The sequence below is a fragment of the Lontra canadensis genome, unplaced genomic scaffold (genome assembly GCF_010015895.1).
Source record: "Lontra canadensis isolate GAN:19392208 unplaced genomic scaffold, GSC_riverotter_1.0 scaffold22, whole genome shotgun sequence".
Classification (NCBI taxonomy): domain Eukaryota; kingdom Metazoa; phylum Chordata; class Mammalia; order Carnivora; family Mustelidae; genus Lontra; species Lontra canadensis.
The window spans coordinates 24,172,412-24,188,180 of record NW_022631016.1 but is presented as its reverse complement, the minus strand read 5'-3'; the positions used below and the strand labels follow the sequence as shown (position 1 = coordinate 24,188,180).

At 39.0% G+C, this 15,769-nt stretch overlaps 1 protein-coding gene across 1 annotated transcript in view; it reads right to left on the bottom strand.

Annotated features, from left to right (window-relative positions):
* The window catches only part of CDH6 (cadherin 6), a 119,376-nt gene extending 106,001 nt beyond the window's left edge, over positions 1–13,375 (bottom strand). Inside the window, exon 1 of the mRNA XM_032861916.1 lies at positions 13,187–13,375. The gene's annotated coding sequence lies outside the window, so the exon portion shown is untranslated. The remainder of the gene's footprint in view (positions 1–13,186) is intronic.
* Between the last annotated feature and the right edge of the window lie 2,394 nt (positions 13,376–15,769).

Below are 15,769 nucleotides of genomic sequence, written 5' to 3'. Positions count from 1 at the left end.
CAGGGTAGAATTTAAGGGAAGAATTATTTTGCTCATGAAACGTGTACACAAGAATGTTCCACAGATTGTTCTGTAGATTGAGTTTGATGTACTACTGTGAATGGTTTATACGCCCAAAGATAATCAAGGTTTATCAGGCTAGCCTACACAAAAGAGAGAAAATATACAGCCAACATTTTCAACTGGAACACATAAATATAAACTGTAAACAATTCTATGCCTTGGTGCAGAGTGACCAAACAAATGTCAACTATTAGATAAGGAGACATCCCAAATAAAAAAAGGAAACCTCAAGTGTTGTATTAGGAGACCCACCAGTTACAGGGTCTGTAGCTGCTTCAGATATTTGGCCAAAGTCACCAAGGTTGTCCTAGGGATATCATCCTTCCATTGGGTGTGCCCTTTTGGTGTGGACAGTCTGGAAGGCTGGCACTGACTTTCTTGATTCTTAATTGTATTCTCACAACGTGTCCAAAGGAAATCTGATGATAAGAAAACAAACATCCAACAGGAATAAAATAAAAACACATAAATGTAGTCTAGAATAATGTGTTCTTGCCATACGTCAAAAGAGCGTTAGGGCTTAGTGGTAAAAGCAAGACTGAGAAGCCTCATTCTCCAGATGCTCACAGCTGTTGCTTAGAGGTGAGACCTAGGTAACCATGCAGAGATCTTCGGAAAGATGTGTTTACAGTTGCACTGAGGCTAAGTAAGGGCTAGTACAGAAGCATGCTGTGAGAAATCGGAGCTGAAAGCAGGACAGGTGAGTGAAGGTCAGAGAAAGCTTCTTGGAGAAATAGACTCTTGCCCTCTTTCCTGAAGAGCCAGTAAGGTTTATCCAGGTGATGATGAGTGGGGCGGCCGGGGGTAAGCAGTCAGAACAGCTGTTGCTGTGCACACCGGCTGCATCGCAGTACAACCACTTAGCAAAGGGAGATCTTAATCTGCTTTATGAATAAAAGACTCAATCCTGACAGAACATCTATCTGTTCATTAAGTAAGTTTCTGAGATGGCAGTTTTGAGCCATCATATTTAATATTAAATACATATTGGAACCCGCCTGACATCAAAGCATGGTGTTACCTGTGGCGCTTGACAGAATGCCTTGCGCAGAAGTGTTCATTAAATGCTTATTGAGTTGAATTGACATTCTATCGCCTGAACCTTAATTTCAGCTAGTCTTCTTGTGTAAAGTGATTTCTTGCTGAATGTGTCTCTGCTGGTCAATATATTAGGTAAGGCTTTATGCTGTACAGCAAACTCATTTGTGAAATTGTAGCGATTGGTGGAAGAAACACCATGCACATAGTCCGAGGCATACTATCAAGAATAAAACTCTGGTAAGCTTTTGGTATGAGTGGTTTTGGACGTGTGGTTGTTTCTGAGCTGGGGTGGAAGGTCAAAAAACCTAAAAAATGAATAGAGACCCTACAAATCATAATGTAACTTTAAAGGCCAATTTCTATATTCATATAAGATGTAACTTTAGTCCATATAGGATTTATCTGGTATAGAGTACGAAGAAAGGATCTATTTCCCTGAATTTCTAGTGCATGTTTGTATTGTCATCCACTGTCTCTCCTTCCTGCATTGGATACAGGAGGCCTTCAGTAAATATTACAGAATGAATAAATTAATGAATGATGAATCTGAACCTCCCAAATACTCTTGCTGGGTTCCCTTTGGGATCAGCATGAAGTGATTTAAGACTGACTCAAAATAAAGTGAAGAGCCAGGCCTAAAACTGGAAGGCTTTCTTGGGGCTGATGATATCTGTTGTTTTACGCTATCATTAATCGATTATTAATTGCTATGGAAATATACTGATATATTCACTGAGGGGTGAAAAGGAAAGATGTGTTTTCTTGTTTTCTTTCTAGTTATATTTCTGAATCCTGAGACAGGTGTACATGTTACATGTTACAGTGTCTACCTTGTATGTCCCCACACTTTTGATGTTATTTTTGGATTTGAGATACATACAATTGAATCTATCTACCTACCTATTTGTATCTGTCTTCATCTGTTTGAGTAAACATACATGTATATACATATGTACATAATCATAAAAGGTATAAGAATTGGAGTTAAGAGGATTGGCCATCAAAACTGGATTTAACTTTAGCTCTTGAGAAGTACAGCTGACCATTGAACAACGTGAGTTTGAACTGTGTGGGCCCACTTAATTGTGGATTTTTTTTTTTTTTTGATAAATAGTGTATAGCACTGTGAATGTATTTTCTCTTCCTTATAATTTTCTTAATATTCTTTTCTCTAGCTTTATTGGAAGAATACAGTATATAATACATATACAATATATGTAGTAATCGACTTTTTATGTTATTAGTAGGTCAATGGTAGGCTATTAGTAGTTTAGTTTTGGGGGACTCAAAAGTTATTTTCAACTCTATGGGGGATAATGCCCCTAACCTTTGTGTTATTCAAGGGTCAACTATACTATCTGTGTGACCTTGGGCAAGTTGCTTAACCGCTCTGATTTCTGGTCTTTAAAATCAGGAGGATTGACAGAATTTACATCAGATTATTCCTGTAAGACACTTAGAACCATACCTGGAACATTGTAAGTGCTCTCTAAGTGTTAGCTTTAATTGTTACCCTACTCAGTTTTCCCAGTCATCTTTCTTGTTTTCTTATTTCACAATATTTTTAAAAGAACATATAGGATTATTTGATTGAGAGGTGAAAAAAGTCACTCACTTAGCAAAAAAGCAATTGCTTTATTTATCACAGAAAACATATAGTAACATGCGTGGAAGCTAAAACTGTAAAAGAAAAAAAAAACCTCAGAACAATGTTTAGTTTATGCTTGAATTCTTAAAATATATTGAAAGTATAAACTCAGAGGAACTTCCTGTTTCCAAACAGAAATTAAGAATTAAAAAATCAGAATGACAGACTTCTTGCTAATCTGCTTAGGAAGGCATAAATTGTTAATCAGGCTCCAGGCAACACTGTTTCATAGCGAGTTTAATAAAAAGTCTGCCTGAGGGAAGAAGAGGTCTGGTGGCCCGATTTTGAAGCTGGGCAGCTCTATTTACATGCTTAGTCCCTCTAGCTCTTGGGACTCCGTGGATAGGGTTTCTGTTGAAATTGGCTCCTTGTATAGGGGTCAGAATTGTTAAAATCATTAGCGTGGGACAGAAAAGTTATATTTTTTCACTGGTGTGAATGAGCGTGGGAAGGAAATAAATTGGGAAAATATTTATTTAAGAGACTCTGGCCCCTTGTATGAGAATTCTGCCTAGGACGCATTTATCGAACCCTTCCTATGTGCTTATATTGGCTAGTGATGCTTTCATCTTAAAACTGCGATCTGGGAATGGAGAAGTGATATTTTAAAACCACCCTCCTATCTCCTGAACCTGGATTTATCTATTCTGTAGGCATCTTATATGTGGATCAGGTGGGCTTTTGCTGTGCAGGGAATCAAGTAAGGAATTTTCTAAAAGTCTTGGCGTTGTTTTTAGGAGTACTTGTCAATCAGATAAAAGTAAAATTGGAAAATATTTGACAAGCACAGTATCTTTTGAGCAGTTGGAACCTCATGGCTGCTTCTCTGGATTGTTGAGTTTAATAAACAGCCTGAATTTCATTCCTTCCTTTAAAGTCTTTCTTAATAACATTATGGATATTAGTGTGTATTTCTCAATTACAAAGCACAACAAGTTTGACTCTTGTTTTCTGTGATTAGTTTCTCTAACCAGCCATGATGAAGAGATTGTCATATAGAGAAAAAAAGAAAAAAAAATAAGCCTTTTAAAAATCCATTTTAATTTAGTGACAAATTGGGAAGCAAGCATATGCTCTATAAATGTTCAGAACATTCAGGGTGCAAAGCAAACTTCTTGTTCTTCAGAGCCCAATTAATCCAGCAGAGGGTTTCAATGATTTCTCCCCTTTCTGTCCACTCTATAAAAATCTTTCATTACATCACATTAAACTCCGTAGCTTGAGAGCATTTTACTGTTACGTAGCTTTCACCTTCATATCTTAAATAAAGTAACAGTGCCGTTTAGTGTTCTGTTTGGAGGGAAAGCAGTTATTCACATGATCACCAGACATCTTGCGGTGTCCTTCCCTCTACTGTGGTCATCTCTTTAATTTAATTCCTTTTTTTTTTTTTTAAGAACACAAAGTATACACTCATTTAAATTCAGTGGGGAGAGCTTTTAAGAAAAACACACCATGGTGCTATTTGGAAAGATATTTTGGAATGTGGCATCTGAGAATTAAAAGCAAACTTGAGGAAGAAAAACAGGTATCATGAGACAAAATTTTTAAATATGAAATCTGTATTTGGCATGCCTGTACACTACAAAGGTAGTTGACCTGCAGGTAAATATACTTTCTCTGAATGTAAAACTTACTGCAGAGTTAGTACCTTCTGGATCTGGAGGCTTGGGATCACCTCCTCTTGCTGACACTGATCAGTAATTGACCCCTTGATTCTGCTGTCTTAATTAGGATCTGCCCAAGTGTTTTTTTTTGTTGTTGTTGTTTGTTTTTTTTTTATAAAAAGGCAGATATGAGTCCAAAAGAGAGTGAAACTGTGGCACTGAACTTTATCATAAGGCCTCCATCATAGAATTAATTTTTTAAAAAGATTTCATTTATTTATTTGAGAGAGAGTGAGTGAGAGAGAGAGCATGGGAGGGGAGGGTCAGAGGGAGAAGCAGGCTCCCCACTCAGCAAGAAGCCTGATGCAGGGCTCAATCCCAGGACTCCAGGATCATGACCTGAGCAGAAGGCATCAGTTAACCAACTGAGCCACCCAGGTGCCCCATAGAATTAATTCTTTATGAAAAACGGACAAGATCCCAACTAGATACTTTTAAACTAGTAGTTTAATATGAGAATAATTGTTGGGAGATACAGTAGTTCGACTTCATTCAAATTAGGATTCAGCAGTCATATTCCAGTCTTGGTGGATTTTATCATTTTTGCATTGGTGATTACTTAGTTTGACCACACCATTTAGATCTGTGTTAAATTAGAACCTGTTGCTAAGGAGAGCTTAGAATATTTTAGTTGAATGTGAAATTGAGCAGTTTCAAACATTTTATAAAATGGATGATAGTAGATTAATGAAACTCTTTTTTTTAATCCTGCAAAAGAGGTTTAAGCTTTGTAGCTAAAAATATGATAAGCTCATTTTCATGACTGAAATCTACACTATAAGCTAGAAGCCAATTGCTTTTTGAAGTAAAAAACCTTAAAATACAGTGTAGGACCTTAGAAAATTTGTGTTTGTCCACAATAATGTAAAGTTCACTTTTATGGAAAAAAAAGATGCCTCTTTTATAATGTGAATGGTTAAATTGGGCTAGGTTTTAAGTTATCATATTAGATGTAAATTTAAAACATTTTGTTTTCCATTGAATAATCCACTATGTAATCCAGTAGGCAAATTCATTGTTGATGACACATTCTGACGATGAGCTCTGCAAAGCACAGTTTTGGAGGACTTGTTAATAGAGTCAAAGACTGTATTAGTATTGCAAACATTAATATTAATCTCTATAAGGTTTAATTAAGGGATCCAAGGATACCTTTTGATTGAATGACTTTTATTTAGTTTATCTTTTTGGCTGTCTATCTGGCTTTTAAATATCATTATAATTCCCCTTTACTTTTTATTCACCCAAATGAGGAAGAGAAGTAGGTCAATCATTTTTCAACATGATGTTATTCATTATCTAACCCAGTGATCCTCAGACTTTTGGATTTCATGGAACATTAACAGTTTCTTTCTTTTTTTTTTTTTTTTAGGGGGTAGAGTTGACATTGGGTCTCTCACCAGATTTTAATTTTGCTAAGGGGGAAAAAAAGCCACAGCATAATTTATCCATACATTTTCATGAGAATTGACATTTTAACTCCAAAGAAGTGGGAGGGTCACTGGGTACTTAAATAAATTGAGATTTATAAAAAACACAATAGGTTGTCAAAATTTTTCATATCTGATCACTGACCAATAAACTATTTTTTTCAAAGATTGACACTTTGGATAGTCTGGAAAATCACTGACTTAAATAAAGCTCACTCACAATAATTGTCAAGCCATTAAAACTGAAATGAAAATCTAAATTTTATAATGTGCCCCCAAATAGTGGTCAAAATTTTGAAGGAAAATTTTAATATTTCTTTACAATAAGAGCTTTTCAAAATGGTACGAACACATGAAATTTCTAAAGAAGTCTAAATCCTTATTTTCTCTAAAAGTTCCCATGTCAGCTCCTTCACAGCATACTCATAAATAATAATATTACAAAGTTCCTTATTAATTTTTAATGTCCTAATAAGTGGAGATGATAAAAAGCAATATTGCCCAACAATGAGAAGTTAGAAAAGAGAGAGATACTCAGTAACCTCTCTGTCATCAAGTATCTCAAATGTAAATGACGGGTGTTGGGTAAAGCCATTTCTAAGCTCTTGTTTATGTCTCACATCGTCTTATTTTATTTGTAATTATGCTGTCCATGAAAGCCGGATTAATTACATGACTTTCTGAGTATTGGCAATAGAAAGAATGGAGAATGACTCATCAATGTCAACCATATATACTACTACTATATTGTTAATGGGATGTCTTCTGTTCCACTCCAATTTTTTTTTTTTTTTTTTAAGATTTACTTATTTATTTTAGAGAGAGAGATGGTGGGAGAGAGCACAAGCAGGAGGGCTGCATGGACCTGGACAGAGGGGGCTTGATCTCACAACCCTGAGGTCACGACCTGAGCCAAAACCAAGAGCCGGGTGCCTTACCACCTGTGCCCCCCAGGCGTCCTTTCTTTTTTTTTTTTTTTTGGTGTGAAATTTTACTAGGCAAAGAAATCATTCAGAATAAATATTGAACTGTGATGGTAATGAAATAACAAAATTGTGGTCATAAATAGAAGAAAATAATTATTTTTACTCATCAGATAAGGAGGGGAAAGAAATATGACCTTATTCAACTCTACCCACAGTCCTAAATGCTGTGTACAGAGTGAGCGTATCAAATGCACTGAGAAAGGACTCGTATCGTCAGAGGGTACTGTGCAGGTGGGCTGCCTCTGTCAATGAAATGAATGGTTGTCATTTTTAGTTACTTTCCTCAAATACTCCTGGCACATGAGGCTACCTCTGAAGGCAAGAGAAGATCATCTATTCTCTTATAAAAAGTACCATTATGCTCAAATGGCTCACACAGTACTCTTTACTACAATTATAAACTGTAATGGCATGCTTGCAAGTAGTTTCTCAAAAATGAATAACCTAGATTTTCCTCAGCCTTAAAATCTGCATTGCTTGGCCAAAATAACCAAGTCACTCCATGTCCTCTTCTGCAGTGTCTTTCTCGGAGTGTCACACTTCAAATTCTAAGATATCATAGGTGTTGGTAAACAGCACACTCATTAAGTGCTTAGCTCAAGCAGGAATTCCCTGGAAATTCTAACCAAAAAAGGGCTAAATAAAAAGGATATAGGTGTAGCATTTTCCTTTTGGCTTAGTGTATAATTATTATTTTACAGAATACATGTAAAATGCTTACAATACCATGTAACATGTAGAAAAGCTCATTAAAGATTTATTATCATTTAGTGTATAATTATCATTATTTTTCAAATGTATAAAAATTTTGAACCTAACCATCAGAATTTTTTTTATCCTGGCTGTCATATACGTGTGTGTGTGTGTGTGTATGTGTGTGTATGACATACTTTTTAACAGGCAGTCTGGGCTGGGGTGGACTGTCTTGCTAGTAGTCTTCCATCATGCTATACCATATATAGAATCCAAATGGGTGACTTACATTTGGTGTGTGTCACTATTATATACTTTGGTTTGCAGGAGCCAGAAGATCATACAGTGATCTATTTAATCAGGTTATTTGATTAATAGAGGAAATAAGCACCCAACAGTGTTAGTATAAAATCTACTTAGCTTGTAGGACAATAAAGAGAAGGAAAAGAGTCAGTAGTCTTCAAAGCACTAAGAAAACCTCTTTCTTTGATTTTTCTGGACTACAGATCACTTCTTAAAAAAACCTACTTTGGTTATTTTATGATTCATGCAGGATCATTTCCTCTAGGTGGTAATTTTTTTTTCAAGGATAATTTTCAAATTTGCATTCCATGATAGAGAAGTATGGTGTTTATAAACATGTTAATGATGTGTTTATAAAGTTTTATTTAATAGTAGCAGTATTTATGTAGTGAAAAATGCACACTGTGTGAAATCAGCAATTTTGAGTCTCTTTCTGTTATGTTTCCTTTTTATGTAAAAATTCACTTCCTCATCTCTTTTCATTTTACTTGTGCACCTCTTCAATTTATTTTCTGCTTTCTGTTTTCTATTCCTATCTTATTAGGTCTCCTAAATAACTTTTGGGTAGATCTGCCAATTTAGGAAATTATAGGAAGAAAAAACCACACCGTTCTTTCAAGGGATGAACTATGAAGACAGATCATACCCGGTGGTGGGGAGCTTTATACTGCCCATCTTCATAAGATGCTCTCTTCCCCAAGACAGCTCTGGGTATGGTAGGAGAAGCTTGGGACTCTTATTGCCCACTTATACTGCACATCAAATTTAACAGTAACATTCTGGCTTCAATTAAACTCTTCCTCTTATGAAACTCAGCAAGATGATCTGATTAATAGAGGAAATAGGCACCCAACAGTGTTAGTATAAATATATTGAATGGATGAAACAAGGTAAAATAATGTGGAATTGGGGGATGGGGGACACAGCGCCCTCTGTGTGTGCATCTAGTTTACAAGTAGGCACCTTTGCTCACAGCGTTCTTTCTTCAGTGGGTTTTCTGTGTTGGAGGAGTTAAAAATTTCCTGGATAATACAGTCTTGAACTACTAGATCCTGGCTGTTTCTCTGACCCAACCACTTTGGCTTAAAGAACTTTAATCCTTTTTACTTTTGTAGCAGTGAAGGTGCACCAGCTTTTTTGAATGGTTATTTGCATGAAGTTTCCCCTTATCCTCCTACGTGGTGAGTGATGGGTTTACGAAGAGCATATGCACTTGGCTCTCCAGTTAATTAGGGAGAACCTGAAGTTTCTCATATGACTGCTTTGAAAAAGGGAACATTCCTTAGGAGTAGGACTTTTAAAATGTAGGCCAGTTACTCTTCATAAAAAGAAAGCTCAAATAAAAATATTACTGTTGAGATCCAGGAAAGTGCCTCAACCTCATCTATTTTCAAGGTAAAATAAAAATCCCATTGGAGAACAAAAAGAGAAATAAAGGAATGAAGAGGAAGAAAAGCAACCCAAGCCCTACATTTCTGTATTTTTTCTCTTTTATTGGAACTGTGTCACAACTGGGTGCTTGTTCTCTTTCTCTCTCTCTCTCTCTCTGTGTGCATGTGTGTTTTAAAGTAAGTTTTACTTTTTTTCTTTCAGCAGCTTCCCTATTAGCATGATGTTCTTGAGTCTTTGTATTTAGAATTATTATTCAGAAAAAAATTTATACCAGAGGAGGTTTGATTATCTACATTTTCACCTTTTTGTGAAGCAAATAAGGTGAGCTCAGTAGACACTAGCTAGGCTGCAACACTATTAAAAAATGCAATTCAGACTGAGTCACTGTTCGTTATTTTTATAAGCGAGACCCTAATTCTGATCAACCCCAAAGAATGGGCTGCGTGACTAAGCAAGCAGCGCGAGGCAATGGCTTCTGCCGGATGTTATCTCATTTGGAACACATTTCAAACTTTAGGACAGATTTTTAAATTGGAAGTTGAAACCTGCAGACTGTCAGCAGAAGAGGCTGATTCACCCCTAGAGAACTTACTTTAAGTCCCAGGCAGAGTTTTTTTTAAGGACTAGGTTACCTAAAATCTGTTGGGATATATCAAAGAGAGAAATAAAAACACCTCACAGAATAAGGGTGCCACAGGCATCCAAACAACATTTGGACTTTGAATATATGCTTATTTGAAGGGGGGGTTTCTTCAATTTAGAAGGCTTTAGTTCAATATGCTTGCGAATGTTTATGAATCCCTGAAAGGCTAATTACATTTTTTTCCCACCAAGTATTTCTTTAGTGCGGAGAGGTTCTTTGCATGGAACTTTTTGAGTTATAACTATAATGGCATTCTTATTATTGGATAAATTTGAGAGAAGGAACTACAGTCTTGGCAAGGTCAGAACTAAGGAAAATCTTAGGGTGATGGTGGTGAATTCTTTAATTAAATTCTTTAATTTAATTGGCTAATGATTTCATTTGGAATCATAGAAAAGTTACCAAAAGTCTAAATACTGAGAAAACTGCGCAAATACTCCTGAGTTCCTTAAATTAGAGGAACTGTACACATGAGAGCAAAAATAATGATTTTAACCTGGCAGAAATGTCAAGCTGGTACTTGGAGGACCTTAACTCATCTATGAAGAAAAAGCTATTATCCACGTATTATCTTAGCTAACAACATCCATGATGCAACTGAAGGACAGGGAGAAATGCATGGAGTGACCCACTAGAGGTCCCTTCCAACTAAAGAAAAGTTTCCATAGTTCAAAGGATGCAGCTTTAGTAAGTTGGCATTCAAGACTGCAAAGCAAATAAGGGCCAGAAGGGGGGATCACACGTTTCACTTCCTTAGGAAGAGATATGGTTTTATTCAGAATATTTGTCACATTTTATTTCTTTTTAACATCCCTATGTGGGACTCTCACTCAGTTAGCTTTAATTAGATATTTAGAACTTGTTCCAGCTCATTGATATATTGCCACATGGAAGTGTCTTTTGATGTCCTGGAACTGTAGTTGTGCTTTTTAGAAATTTTTACTATTTCAAGTTTCTCAGAGCAGTATTTTGCAAGATAGACTTTTTTCTTAAAAAAAAAAAAAATTCAAGAGTGCCTTAAAGTGAGTTTTTACTTGCAAAGCTGATGGAAGTGGTGGGTGGAGGAGGTAAGATGCACGTTTTCTGATAGTACGCAACTTGGTAGAAAATGATTTTGTTTCTATACATTATCTTTGCAAAGTTAGCATTAAGAAATGTAATTGCAATAAATTGGTGTAAAAGCCAGATAATAAAGGGACTAAAAGTCCCTATAGAGAATCCAGTCTGTCACTTATAATGGCAGTAAAAGATAATTTTAGACAAGTACAGTAGAACTAAACCGTTGCCATTTTCCTTCAAAAATGTGCTGCTGCCTCTCGTGTTTTCCTGAAGAAATTGGTTACTTCCCCTGCTTCCAAACTATGCCATGAGCCATCAAAATAGGTAGAAAAAGATATGCCTTTTATTTCCCCCAGTACCTTTTTAATTAGAACATACCAAAGAACAAAAGGAGGTGAGATACAATCCTGTGCAATTGTATTTTCCAGTAAATTGTTGGATTTCTTTTAAGTTTCTGAGCTCTGCATTGAAAATCTGGCCTCTGGCATAAACTTTGCCCTCTTCCTTTTGACATAATGAAGACATCTGCTTGATCATATCCCCTTTCTTCACACAACTTATTTTCCGGATCTCTAAAATAGCAAACACAGAGCCATGCAAGTGCTATTACACAAAGGATGACAAGTCACACTGGAAGAAATTTTTTTTCCTCCTAAAGTAGAAAATAAAGGTTTTCCTTTTCAGGTAAAGGTGTCAGCAAGAAAGAAAGGAGATAAGCACTCCTTGGCTACCATTTGTATAAGCATATTTGTTATTCATTCTTAGAATAGTTGTACATTTTCTAGGTATGTCTCTGTTCCTCTTCTGACACAGAGAAGACTTTATTGTCCCTCTGGATAATAAATGACCAGAAAGCATATTTTGTGTGTGCACCCCTCCTGAGCAGCCATACGTGTACACAGCAGGCACTCCAGCGATATTCTTGAAGGAAAAATCTTTCCCACATTATGTGCTTCAGTAAGTGAAAGTGAAGATTGGTGGAGACACGGGGTGATATACTTCTATAATGTGAATATTATAATTAAGATGGCTTTACCAAAAAGAAGAAAAAAAAAAGAGAGAAATGTGTGGCTTTCCAGATTATTAAACTTCTTGGTACTTGAATTTTCTCAGTAGTTAACTCAGGTGAACAGCCCTTTGCACCAACAACGACCTGCATATAACTCCCCATAAAATATGGATTTTATTGCAGCAGTGAAAACACTTCTCAGCACCATTCTGACCTCTCCAGCATCCTCCATCTCGAGATCTCCAATAACTCTTGGCAGAAGAATATCTAACTACAGGAGAAGTAATCCCAGCTCTGCAACTGCTGCAGTACGCAGCACAGCAACGTCCCCTCTTACTAAATTCTGGGAAGAACGCACTGGGGGGCTCTACTTTTCCTGCATCGGACACCTACAACCAGGCACACTTGGTCTGCCCTCCAGCCAGTCTGGGGGAGGCGTTATCCCCCAGATGTGTGCCTGGCCAGCCGTGGAAGACCTCCGGCGAGCTGCGTCTTCCACATGACTTTTCCCTGGACAGTGTGCTCCATTTTCGGAGTCCAGTGTTGGACTTTCCTTGCAACCCAAGCATTTCTTTCCCGAGCCGGCAGGCGTTTCCCCGAACGTGCAACCTAACAGTTTTCTTTGGCTCCTTCTCTGAGCCAAATCGTGTATTTAGCTTAAGTTTTCCTTACTGGGAGTATTCGGGAGTTCTCAAGCTCCCTGATTTTTGGCTGTACCCCCAAAGACAAGAAATGTAACTCAGCCACATCAGTCCCTGCACAGACCCTTGTGATGTGGTCAGGTGGAAATAAATCGAGCCCCAAACGGCTCCGCGGGTCCTGCACGCACCAGCGCCCTTGGTAATTGACCAGGCAACTTTGCAAATGCCGGAGCTCCCCTGGCAGCCTCTGCCGGCGGAGAGAAAGGCAGCGAGTTCTTCCCGGCTGCCCGTTACTTAAGCTCCCACCCAGCCCCGCGGCGGATGGGTCTTACCAGCAAGCGGCGGAGCAGCGCCCGGGCTCCCCGGGCTCCCCGGGAGCCGGCGCCAGTTCTGGGCAGCGGCAGCAGCGCCACCCGCGCAGCCGGACCCGCGCGCCTGCCCCGACCCGGGCTCGCAGGCTGAGCATCCCTCCCAACTCCGGCGTGCGGCACCCGCCGGGCGGAGAGGGCTCTCTCTCTGATTGGCTTCCATCGACGCTACAGAATTAAAAAAAAAAAAAAAAAGAAAAGGCATGCACCGCCACCGCCGCAGCCAGCAGAGACCGAACCCACCTCTGCTCTCCTTTCCGAGCCGGGGGAGACCCTGTGACCCGCCCAGGCTGCTCCTGCCTCCGCTTCTTCCGCGGTCGCGGGCTCCGCGGTTCTCGCCGCCGCGGCTGGAACTGCAGCTCTCGGGATGGGAAGGTTACGGGCTGGGGAGAGCTGGCTCTTGTGGGCACACACTGATTTGCAAGTGAATGAAGTGGGAGGGAGCAAAGAGAGGAGGACTTTGTTAGCGAGGCCCGGCGCCTGCCCCCGCCCGCCCCCTCCCCTTGACAGAATGACTCCCTGTGTTTGAAGTCCTGAGCGATTCGCTCCCGGTAACACTCCCTCAGCCCCAGGCTCTCCTTTCCTTTCCTTTCTTATTTTTGGGGGTTAAAACAGACTCAGAACTTGGGTGACTCCATCTGTTTCCTCCTTTATACTGTCAAAATGCACCTTGTGCTACGATCCGCCAACAGTCGGATGTTCTTTTTCTCTCTCTCTCTCTCTTTTTTTCCGACCGAGCAATTACAATTCCCAGGGACATAGTACGTCGTGGCGCTCGCAGCCGGCCAGCTCCGTGCTGCAGCTCGCAGGACACGCACACAAAACCAGCGGGTCTCCGGAGAGGACAGTCCCGGTGGCTTTTCTACACAGCACAAACAGGCGTTCTCCAGGCGCGAGCAGACACATTCAGACGTGTCTTTGCTTCCATCCTACCAGGAAGGCAGGTTTTTACATAGTTCTGTGACCTCTGTTACTCTGTCGAGTGGGTAAACCCCAGGATGGGGTAGCATGAAGCCGTGCTTCCCCGGGCTGGCAGAAACGCTCCAAACCCGATCCCTCAGGCTTGCCCGTGACTTCCGGCTGATTCCATCTTTCTAAATGAGTTAACACAAGGCTACAAAAGCCGTGGGGAAAAGGGGTGGGTCATGACAGGCCAGGTCTGCCCAACGGTTCTTTCAGGAAAGTTCCTCAAGTAGGATACCCTCCAAATTGAACTCTTTGGTACGCAGAGCAGTTGGCATAGCTATATTTACAGTGACAGAAAAGGAATTTCTAATAGTAGCTGTAAAAATCTTAAGCATGCCAGAGTATTATTAAGTGAGAGTAATGGTTTTCTACATGGAAGATGTAGACATGAGGGAACCAGGCACTGCTGGATTAGGAAAATTAAATCTAATTACCACAGTGATTGCACCCAGGGTCAGTAGCATCCCAAGCCAGCTGTTTGTGTAAGCTGCAAGTTCATGGGGGAGATTTCCATTGCCTGGTGCTCTCAAAACAAAATCCCGGCCACTTTGGCCTCTGAGTGATTAAACTGGTTGGAGGCGGGTCTCCCTCCCAACTGAGCTCTTACTGGAAAATCTTTTCTTTCACTAATAGAAGTTCAGGCATTTAAGTAAAGCCAAAATCAGAGTAGTTCCTTCTAGGCCGTCTGTGCTTCAAAGAAGTGTGCTCGGAATGGTTTTAGCACAGATGTTCCACACATGGAAGATGGAAAGACTCTGAATTTTTTTCTTGAAAAGATCTTCTCCTAATGAAGAACTGCCACCAATTTACAAAGAAAGACTGAACATTTTTTCTTCGAGCAGCTATTTAAACTCTTGCAGAGAAAGGACAGGCAGGCAGAAATATGCTTCTGATTCATAGTTCATTCCTCAGATTATGAATTTCTCATACAATTAATTGGAAATACCAGCGCTTTATTTTGTATAGTCCTTTGCTGATTACAAAGTACTTTCATAGACTATTTTATTTAATTCTTCTTCCAACAAGTGATATGATTTTTTCCTCATCAGGACAGAGGAAATAGATTGATGAAGAGATTGCACAGGTTAAGTAACGTGTCCAAGGCAATAAGACTGGTAAGCAGAAGAGGCAGACATACTCCTGGAAAAATTGTGTTCAGGCGTGTGTGTACATATATAAAATATGCATACTACATATAATTTATATGTAATTTTTAAAATTATGCACTGATAAGTATGCCAATAAAAATAAGTCACATTTTAAGGGTATCTTATAGAAAGATGTGCAAATTAACTATCTTTATCATAAAGTGGGATACTAGTAGAGTTGATGTTCTACCCATTGAACAAGTTAATATCTCACAAAGGTAATCTCTAATTGTTTGAAATATACTACTCTTCAGATTCCATTAAGCCACATATCAAAAGTGGCTAAAACAGCTACTTTTTATGAGGAATGGATAAACAATTAATTAGCTTATGAACAGTGGCAGCTTTGAATCACATGAGGGATGTCACTTTTTTTTTTTTTTTTAAGATTTTTCTTTCTTTATTCGACAGAGATCACAAGTTGGCAGAGAGGGGGTGGGGGGGGAAACAGGCTCTCCACTGTGCAGAGAGCCCAATGCAGGGCTCCATCCCAGGACCCTGAGATCATGACCTGAGCCAAAGGCAGAGGCTTAACCCACTGAGACACCCAGGCACCCCAAGGATGTCACTTTTATGCTAAAAAAAGTTTTTGTGTGATTGTTGAGAATCTCTAATAACATTTACCACAATCATTATTAATTTTCAGTTACTAATATTGGTATGGATGTAAATACACATAATTACTTTATCCCAATTTCAACGAAGAAAGAAC